The sequence below is a fragment of the Scylla paramamosain genome, chromosome 18 (assembly GCF_035594125.1).
Source record: "Scylla paramamosain isolate STU-SP2022 chromosome 18, ASM3559412v1, whole genome shotgun sequence".
NCBI lineage: Eukaryota > Metazoa > Arthropoda > Malacostraca > Decapoda > Portunidae > Scylla > Scylla paramamosain.
Genome location: NC_087168.1, coordinates 23,422,022 through 23,430,826, shown reverse-complemented (window position 1 = coordinate 23,430,826; position 8,805 = coordinate 23,422,022). Strand labels below are relative to the sequence as shown.

The 8,805-nt window shown below is 35.4% G+C and overlaps 1 long non-coding RNA gene across 2 annotated transcripts; it reads left to right on the top strand.

Annotated features, from left to right (window-relative positions):
• The first annotated feature begins 342 nt into the window (after window positions 1-342).
• LOC135109317 (uncharacterized) lies at window positions 343-7,914 on the top strand. 2 transcript variants are annotated; one of them, XR_010272655.1, is made up of 4 exons: window positions 343-1,653; window positions 4,996-5,347; window positions 6,022-7,418; window positions 7,566-7,914. It is a non-coding gene; the product is annotated as an uncharacterized LOC135109317 (long non-coding RNA). The 2 variants fall into 2 exon arrangements; XR_010272656.1 differs by lacking the exon at window positions 343-1,653 and adding an exon at window positions 2,781-2,983.
• Window positions 7,915-8,805: the final 891 nt, after the last annotated feature.

Sequence of the window (8,805 nt, the reverse complement as noted above, 5' to 3'; positions counted from 1 at the left end):
GAAAGAGAAACAAACAGAACCAAGAAAAGAGGTAAAAAAAAAGAAGAGGAAGAAAAAGAAAAGAAAAGAAAACAATACCTAGGCGTAGAATGGACGGCTGTAGATGTTTTTCTATCAATGTGTAGGTGACGGAAGAGGAAGTTGAGGGGGAGAGGTATGGGAGGAGGGAAGGGAGAGAGAGAGAGAGAGAGAGAGAGAGAGAGAGAGAGAGAGAGAGAGAGAGAGAGAGAGAGAGAGAGAGAGAGAGAGAAAGGGAGAGGAAGGCCATAGAAAAGGAATACAATAGCAACATCACGAATAAAACAGAAATGTCAAGTCATGATGAACAATAGAGAGAGAGAGAGAGAGAGAGAGAGAGAGAGAGAGAGAGAGAGAGAGAGGTATAAGTCCCCGCAGACAGTGATGAATTGCTTGTATATCTTGAAGTGAACAAAGTTTTCAAATTACACAAAACTTTCCAAAACATTAAAAGAAAACAAGAACAATACAAGAATTTCAAGCGAATATTAAAGAGAAAGAGAGAAAGGGAGAGAAAGGAAGAGAGGGAAAGGAGAAGAGGGAAGGCTTTATAAGTTTCGGGGAGGAGGAGGAGGAGGAGAAGAGGAGGAGGAGGAAGAGGAAGAGGAGGGAGGTCGTTCGGTCGGAGGAAGGTGGGAGTGTAAGATTGATAGCTTCGGTCTCTTTAAAAAGGAGAAATTTAGGAAAAGTCGGAGGCTACACACACATCTGTACGTGATATTCCTGTTAGTTTATTTCTTTGGTGGTTGTTTTTCTTCTGTTTTAATATTTTCTCTATTGTTTATTTATGTTTTGTCCCTTGTTTCTTTGTTCGATGGTAATTTAGTTATTTATTTTTTTGTAGAACGTCAGTAAAACATAAAGGAAAATCTGCCCTCCGTCCTGTAATATTTGGGAAAATGTTAGGCTTTGTAGGATATCTCGTCTTACCTCTCGCGCTCCCTCCTCCCTAGGCATTGAAAAAGTGCGGGAAATTTGAAGGTTTATAAATGCACTGGTGTGTGTATGTGTGTGTGAGTGTTATTGCTAGTTATCTCTCTCTCTCTGTCAGTAGTTGCACAGGTCTTCAAGGGTATTTTTACGGTTTTAGTGACAGATTAACAAAATTTCTACATTAATAACAGGAGAAACACCATTGAAAACCCTGATAATCATCTTTATAGCTTTGTAAAACAGTCGTGAGGAGAGAGAGAGAGAGAGAGAGAGAGAGAGAGAGAGAGAGAGAGAGAGAGAGAGAGAGAGTAGGAACATTTCAGTTGAGCCTATTCCGCCCTGGTTCGTGTTTGCTACGGTGACACGGTGCCGCACTGAGTGAAGATTGCGTTCATAATCACTTATCAGGGGTGGAGTGGGGAAAGGAGAGTCAGGAAGTGAGGATATTTATATTATTTGACATATTATTTGATAGCATGTCAAGTTTTGTGTGTGTGTGTGTATGTGTGTGTGTGTTGGATCAGTGACAGGTGGCGCTGGGGAGTTACCACGGCGAGCGGCTGGCTGGCTGGCTGCAGTGTTTTGGTCAGCACTGGTCAATCTTGCCCTACACGCTCTATTAACCAGTGTTTCCGTCTTCCCGACACCTTCTTCCTGCACCAAGCACCGTCAAGCATCACCAGAAAGGCACGAGTACGTAAGGTGAGTCCAGCGGGGCCAGTCTCTCCTCAGTCAGCCTTACTGCCTTCACAACACCCTAATCCTCCCTGTAGTGTCTTGTATTCGTTTATTTAGGATTCATTATTCGTTATATAGATTTTTTAGGGGTTAATTATTTATATTTAGGTTTCGTTTAGGTCTGAGTCTGGAAAGAGTTGGAAATTTATTCAAATATTTAATGTTCGCCAATATGTAAACAAGCCGTCAGCTGTGTTATTAGCCATTATTTGCCTCGTCTCTCACTTATTGTAAGCCTAACATATCACAAGATGGATCCACATGTCTAGCCTTCATATCCGCTGGTCAGATATATCCGTCATTGCCTGGTTTTGGTGTTATATAGGAATAAATAAGGCAACATGGCCGCCGGCTCCCCCACTGAGATCGCCCCCGCGGGCCGCCATGATGGACTGGCACCTGTTCCGGCTTGTTGGTTCCAATATTTTTTTAAATTTTTCTGAATTAATTTATTTGGCTTGTATAGTAAGATTTTATAGTTTCTAAAAATATTTCGTTGCTTTTGAAGTGTTTTTCTTGCTTCAGTTAAGTAAGTGTGCTGAATTTGGTGTTGTTTTTTATGTAAATAAGGGGCAGTTTGTACGGTGAAATTTATCCAGCCTGGTTTTTGGCTTTTTTATTTGAGGCTTTAATGAAGATTTTATTGCTTCAAAAAATCGTTTATGATTTTTAAAGTATGTTGCGTTCCTGTTGAGTTAAGTATGTGGAATTTGAATAGGCTTATTTTCCCGTTGAAAGTGGTGATTTCGTCATTTTTTAGCTTCTTTATTTTTTTATTGTAGCTTGTAACTAAGTGTGCATTATTTTAAAAAATAGTTCAGATTTTTTAAAATGTTTTTTTACCAGTTTAAAGTGGAATAGGTGGACTTTTCAGTGTTTTTAATGGTGTGAAAATTTCCAACACTTTTTCCATATTTCACATAATATTTCTTTATAACTACTGAGACTGGAGGTGTTTTGATATTGTGAATATTAATTTAAGTAATTGTCAAGTCATAATATATAATGCATTCGAGCCTAGCTTCATTTTTTCTATGGGTCAATTTCAAAATGAAATATGTTACGTACGTATGGCAGCGGGGCGCCGGCACCTCGCCTGTGACGTCATCAAAGATTCGGGACTCGGTCTGCTCCAGTGTCTCCTTAATATTTACCGTAATTTCCAGTGTTTTCCAAGTGTTTCCAGCTGTTTCTAAAGTCAGGTGTGTAGATAGTTGTAGTAGAAGGAAGAAAATAAGAGAAATGAAAGAGGAGAAGGAAGAAATAAAAAGAAATGGAGGAGGAGGCAAAACAGGTAAACAATATTTAGCTTAGTTTCCCTTGCTGCGCTGCAGTTCTCTGTAATATTTGGTGTGTTTTGGGTGTTTTACGTGTTTAGGATGTATGTAGGAATATTGTGGGGTGTTTAGAGTGTGTTTTGGTGGTGTTTAGGTGTGTTTTGGGTGTATATTTGCTGTTATCATTGTGTTTTGGGTGAATTTTGGGTGTTTTAAATGTGGTTTAGGATGTTTTTAGTTATATTGTAAGTGGTTTGAGTCGTGTGGGGTGTTTTGAGTATATTGTGGGATGTTTTTGTGTGTTATGGGTGTGTTTGGGGGTATATTGAGGTGTAGTGAGTTTGTTTTGGGTTTATTTTCTGTTTTAAGTGTTTCGGTGAGTCTGGGTGTGTGTGTAGGGTCTTTTGAGGTGTATTTGATTGTGTGCAAGTAGTTTTGGGTCTTTAAGGGTGTGTTTGTGGCGTGTTTGTGGTGTTGAGTGGTGCTTTAAGTGTGTTTTGGATGTTTTGATGTGTTCTGGGTGTGTTTGATGAGTTTTGGGGTGTTGTAGTGTATTTTGGGTGTTATAAATCTTTTGAGTGTGTTTGGATGAGTTTTAGGTATATTGGGGTGCTTTGAGTGTGTTTTGGATAAATTTAGCATGGTTGGGGTGGGTTATTTGGATATTTTTAGATGTTACGGGGTGTTTTGAGTGAATATTCAATACGAGTATTTGGTTGTGTTTAGGTGAATGTAGTGGGTATTTCGGGGTGTTGTGATGTGTTTTGGATGTGTTTTGGATGTTTTGAGTGTATTTTGAGTGTGTTTTGGTAAGTTTTGTTGCATGTAGGGATGTTGAGTGTTATATATATATATATATATATATATATATATATATATATATATATATATATATATATATATATATATATATATATAATGGGAAGGTAATGAGAAGAGGGACAAAAGAACATGGGATGCACCGCCTGTGTTCATACCGGGATCTGATGTCAGTTCTTGTGAAGGGCCAGAATGCATATTCCTGAAGTCTGGAAGGAGTCGTCCGCCAGCCTGTATGGCTGTAGCTCCAAAACTAACTGTAGGATTCTCTCTAAAATAGTCTCATTGAGATTCTCGCACAAGATTACCTATAAGTAACTTAATCTAACCTAACCTAACCGCTACAAGAGTAAATGGGCCGAAACATTACCAGACTTTGGGAATATGCCTCCAGAGGGGTACGGGTTAAGGTCGCTTCACACACATCAGTGCCGTATTCGTTCCATGCTGTTCAGTGCTTCAGTGTCAGTAAAAAAAAAATTCATAATTTTGGAATTCAGCGGAAGCATTTACACACGTCCGGCGAAGTACCGTGTTTTGATTGAAGTGATTGTTACGTCTCCGTTCCATGAAATGGAATATCGTCGTCACTGGTATTTTAAAAATTTTCACGGATGTCGGACAAGTGTTTTAAATAAAATATAAGAAATTGAAATGGTGATAAATACTCTTTTTAATTGATGTAATTAATCACATTGTACATTATACTTACCACAACACACCACATCACACCACACCACATCATAACACACCACACCATACCACACCACACCACACATCACTGAGCAATGTCATCAAACAGTTTTTGGACATTCTTAAGTACTGGAACCTATACGATACTAATACAGCACTGATAGGTGTGAAACCACCTTTGAGTGTACTATTCAGATAGTGTACCCACTATCTGCCAATTTCACTGGGACAAAAGCACAATTAGGTGATTGTTAAGAAGAAGAACAATAATAATAATAATAATAATAATAATAATAATAATAATAATAATATAATAATAAAAGGAGTTAAGCCATCTATATAGTTAGCTAGATTGATATTATCATTATTATTGTTATCATCATTATTACATATCAAGGTATTGTGACATTATTATTAATAATATGTTATTATTATTATTATTATTATTATTATTATTATTATTATTATTATTATTATTATTATTATTGTTATTACTATTATCATTATCATATTTCAGCTATCCAACATCAGAACAGTATATGAATATGGCAAATGCTGTTTTGACATCATTTCCTGCCATCCTGAGAAACAGTGATCTCGAGGAGCATGAATTGCAGCTGCAATGGAAATTGCGCATCCAGCGCAAGTTTCAGAATTCAAGAAAGAGGCAGGATTCCTCAGTGACTGAGGTGACGTCAAGGAAAAAGAAGATCCCTTGCATAGCGCCAAAAGAGACTACGTGTCCACTGATGTATGGAGTAAAGGCTTACCTTCCACCAAGGCCCCATTCAGAAGATGATGAGTCATTAGAGAGACATAGACAGTGGCTTGCTCTACATTGGATGAAGAAAGATCCCGAGTTAGATAAGGTATGTGATATTTGTACGCTTGATTTATCTTTTTTATATTTCAGAGACTTCTTTACTGGTGTTGTTTAAAAATACCTGCTCTTATGTAAGCAATTTCAATGGTACTGGTGGATAGCCACTGAAAAATGATGCTTGTATATATATATATATATATATATATATATATATATATATATATATATATATATATATATATATATATATATATATATATATATATATATGTGTGTGTGTGGGAGAGAGGGAGGCTGGCGGGACAGTCAACTTATGAAAAACTAATTTTACTTTAATGATTTTCCTCAGGCTGAACGCTTCATGCAGTTGACACTCTCTGAGAGACGCAAAAAAATAATCAATGGGAACATTCTTGTAGCAGAAATCCTGAACTTGTACCCGTGGATTCAGACTTTTGATGGTATAAGTGTGTATATATGTACACTTTATGGATTTTGCTACATATTGTTACTAATTGTCAACTTTATTTGTAGGGCTATAATGTATATAGCTATTTATATTTTATAGTAGGTAATTGATACTACTGGTACTTCCATTCTCCCTCTCAGGCTCAAAGGCCTCAGTGACGGGAGATAAGCACTCATAACTAAGTACAGTTATTGCAGATGCTCATCTCTGTAACCTTCACTTATAATTATTTGATGCTTATATCTTTACAGATAATCAAGGAGTTCCTGAGATTAGAACCACAAGCGGATGAACCAGACCCAAGAGTAGCAGTTTTGAAAGGGCTGGAGAAATATAGGCTCCCAATAATTGCCATTCTCAAAAAAAGAAAAGCAGTTCCTCTGTATATGGAAACCTTACTTGAACTCTATGACCACGATGAAAGTCAATGCGAGTAATGTCTTGTTCAATTTGTTCATTTCAGTAGCTGGCAGCAATTTAATATATGTATCTTTTCATCATTAGCAATGCATCTTTCACTTTTTATAAGCCTAGAATTCATGAAACTATGCTGCATGTAAAAACCAAACATTGTATTAAGCATGACCTATTTAACTGTAATGCTTGCACCAATTTCTATAAAGGTACTAATTTAATTGTTAAATTCTTGCTCTTCTATCAAATTTTTGGCTGAGTGCTATGGCTAAATAATTGTTTGCAGCATAAGTGATGTTAAAGATTTTAATAGGTGTAAAGCATCTCTCTCTCTCTCTCTCTCTCTCTCTCTCTCTCTCTCTCTCTCTCTCTCTCTCTCTCTCTCTCTCTCTCTCTCGTAAGGAAAGACATTATTTCTAGTGTAAATAAACCCAATAGGTTGTCCAATTTGAAATTTAAAATGTAAATATTATCAATCTTTTTAGAAATGTTAGCTGCATCCTCTTCCCTTGCAGTCCAATAAGACAGGTCACTAATTTGTGTGGAGATAGAATTCTTGGAGTCACCTTTGCCGGCACTAGCGCAAGTGCAAACAGTCTGATAAAGGTTTCTTCCATGGTTGTGATGAAGTTCAGGACTTCTCACACTGTTTTGGTGGATATGATGAGAAGAATTGGGAGTTCAGAACATCAGTGCGTTATGTTATGGCATGTAGGTTCGGCTGGGGTTTTCTTTCTTTCTTTCTTTTTTTTTTTCGATCAGTACTCATCATATTCTTACGAGGACTTGCTAAACAAAGCATTATTGCATTATGATATTACCCAAATAGTGTCTCAAGTAAAAAACATAACCGCATACTCGTACAAAAGATTTGCTGCTGTGACACAAAGGACAAAAATCATTAGTATACTGGTCGTTCTGAGCATTCAATCAAAATGCTTGTCATTCATATAATTAGTAGAACCATTGAGGAGCTTTATTTTTGTTAATTCTTATGTGATAAAGCAATAATTACAGGAGACTTTTAAAAGATTGGTACTCAAATTAGTGGACTGTCTTATTGGATGTGACCATATCTTCACTTTTTCCTTACACAGTTAATTTTCTTTTGTTTATTTGATTTACTTATTATCATATTTATTTATATATTTATTTATTTGCACCAGATGCTTGCTTAGTTATATTGGGGTTACTTCATCTGCTTGGAGAGAGGAAAGACTCCATTTTTACTAAGGTTAAATTTCAGTACCTTTGATTTTAGAGTGGTGTGTATATATTGAAATTTCTGAATATATTATCACCTTAAGATATACATCTACATATAAATTTTATTTTAATGTCAAAATGTTATTAATGTTTACACTATTATTTCTTCCTTAAGGTACCAGAAGAAGAACTAAGAACAGGGCAGTCTAGTGTGTATTTGATGGTGCACCTGTAGCTGAACCAACATGTATTTCTATGGCTGTAGTCTCATTGGTAGCAGGGCTTTGTGTTTAATATTGAACACCCAAAAAATTGTGAACATTTCCTCCGTTTCACAACATCCCATCTCTTAGGTATCAAGTATGACAAAGGTAACACTTCAAAAACAAGATCTCTACTTGTAAAACTCAATGAAGTAAAGACAGAATTGAGCTACAAAAATGTGTAAATCTGCTTCCAAATATATTCAACTCCACACACAATGTCTCTCTCTCTCTCTCTCTCTCTCTCTCTCTCTCTCTCTCTCTCTCTCTCTCTCTCTCTCTCTCTCTCTCTCTCTCTCTCTCTCTCCAAATTGGGAAGTATTCTTCATGTACCATATATATATATATATATATATATATATATATATATATATATATATATATATATATATATATATATATATATATATATATATATATATATATATATATTATGCATTTTTTACCTTTTTTTTTTTTTATTATTTCTCTGTTATTGCAAGTGATACGTGAAGCTTCTTTATTACTGTCCTGAGCATTTCTGTAGATTTGTTTAGTTAGTATATCTCATAGAAATACTCATTTTCTTTTTTTGTGTGGCTTTAAAGGATTAATGGTGACATATGATATGATCTGGGTTAAAAGCTTGTACAAATAAGGTTAAATGTTTATTTTTGCACTGGTTGTTTCCCTAAGTTTCTTAAAAGTACTGTGATATAATGATTAGCAGTGGACTAATTAATTATTCTTTATAGGGTCTGTAACTCCTTACATTTAATTTATGTTAACTTTACTTATATATTTTTTCCTTTAGTTTATGAATGGGAGGAAGGTTTAATATTCATATCTTAAGAGATGCTTACTTTCTTTTCCACATTGCAAGTTTTAGTGATTAATACTCACAAATGTGTATTATTTACTTAATGGCTTGTCAAAACAGGTTGTTTTTGTGTTGCTTTTTTTTTTCTCATGCTAGGATGAAGTGTTACTAATGGAGTTTATTATTTTACATCTGTTTTATATATCATTACAGTTTTGAGGGGAGCTTTCTGTTAAATGTTCAAGTGATAAGCATATTATACTATAGATGATAAAAATTATAGTGTTTATTTTTTTTATTTATTTTTTTTTAATGCAATGAAATGGAGAGAACATTTAATTGTATATGAATAT